The sequence below is a fragment of the Rutidosis leptorrhynchoides genome, chromosome 10, assembly GCF_046630445.1.
Source record: "Rutidosis leptorrhynchoides isolate AG116_Rl617_1_P2 chromosome 10, CSIRO_AGI_Rlap_v1, whole genome shotgun sequence".
Taxonomy (NCBI): domain Eukaryota; kingdom Viridiplantae; phylum Streptophyta; class Magnoliopsida; order Asterales; family Asteraceae; genus Rutidosis; species Rutidosis leptorrhynchoides.
The window spans coordinates 145,383,866-145,385,732 of NC_092342.1; positions in this window are offsets into that span (position 1 = coordinate 145,383,866).

Here is a 1,867-nt window from a genome sequence, read left to right on the forward strand (position 1 = left end):
TAAATGTCATTCTCCTATCTGTTGGGCCGAATTAGGTGAAAAACAACTCACCGGTCCCGAACTCGTCCATGAAACAACTGAAAAGATTGTCCAAATTCAAGCGAGGCTCAAGATGGCCCGTGATCGTCAAAAGAGCTATGTCGACCTTAAACGTGGAGATCGTGAATTTCAAATCGGCGACTGCGTTATGTTGAAAGTCGCACCATGGAAAGGTGTAATCCGTTTCAGAAAGCGTGGGAAGTTGAATCCGCGATATATTGGTCCTTTTGAAGTCTTGGAGCGTGTTGGACCCGTTGCTTACCGTTTGGATCTTCCGACTCAATTGAGCACAGTTCACCCCACTTTCCACGTGTCGAATCTGAAGAAATGTCTTGCCGAACCAAAACTCGTCATACCTCTCGAAGAGCTTACGATTGATGACAAGCTCCATTTCGTGGACGAACCTGTCGAAATTATGGACCGTGAGGTCAAGACCTTGAAACGCAATAAGATTCCGATTGTCCGAGTCCGATGGAATGCAAAACGAGGACCTGAGTTTACTTGGGAGCGAGAGGATCAGATGAAATAGAAATATCCTCACCTCTTCACAACTCTACCATCTACCTCAGCTTAAAATTTCGGGACGAAATTTTCATTAACAGGTGGGTAATGTAACGACCCAACTTTTTCGACTTGCTTTTGTGCTTTGTGCTTTCACGAAACTGCGTATTTGTGCGTACTGAGCTATATTATACTCTGGGATCTTACTACTTGTGGATTACTTTTGTTTATATGTAAAAACGTGCCTTTAAGTACGTAGGACACTTAACTTGATCCCCATAAGCCTTTATGACCGTTAGTGTCACTTGACGTTTAGAACGAACTGCGTACTGTGTACACGTTTAACTTTGGTCATAATCGAAATATTATGACTACCAAATACTAATTGTTATTTTATAATAACAATTACTTGGGTTTTGAATTGGATGCTTAATTACGCTTAGTAATTTACTAGAGCACACTAGTTAGTCTTGTTGGACTTTCTACCTTGTTGAACTTTAGCCCACCCTACTCTAGCTAGTGGACTATTTAATTAGTCCAATTATTAATGACTAGTGACCCAATTATATGTAAGACAAATGCCCATTTATTAGAGGGAACATACTAGTATTTTTGTTAACCATTATCCTTAATGTTGCATGAGATCCTAACATAAGCACCAACTTTAGACAACCATTAACCATAAAGCAAAAAGTTGTCCCCCTTCCCCCCCCCCCCCAAGCCCACAGTCACCACCACCTCCCCACACCCTCACATTCTATAAATACCAAGCTAATTCCATGCATTTTACACTTGCTCTCATTCACAATTTACACACACTTGTTCTCTTATTTTCTCTCTAGTCTTTCTCACTCTAAAACTTGTAAGTTTCTTGATTTTTCTTCTTCTTTTTCCTTCTTCATACACGACATCATCATCATCTTCATAAGATCAAGCTCTTTAGCTTTTTGATCTTGTTATATCTTGTAGATCCAAACTTGGATTTGAATCCTTCAAGAACATGGAAGATTCAAGTTTCCTAGCTTTGAATCTTCACTTATTTTATTAGATCTAAATCTTGTAGCTTTTAATCTCTTTATTTTTTTGTAAAGATTCAAACTTGTATTTGTAATCTTCATGTAACTTGAAGATCTAGCTTCATGCTTCAAGGATCTTCAAGAACAACCAAGATTCAAGCTTTCTAGGTTTGAATCTTCATTTCTTATGTTGGATCTAAGTTTTCTAACTTATGATCTCATTATTTTGTTATAAAGATCAAAACTTGTGTTTATGATCTTCATGTAACTTGAAGATCTAAGCTTTATGTTTCAAGATCTTCAAGAACACC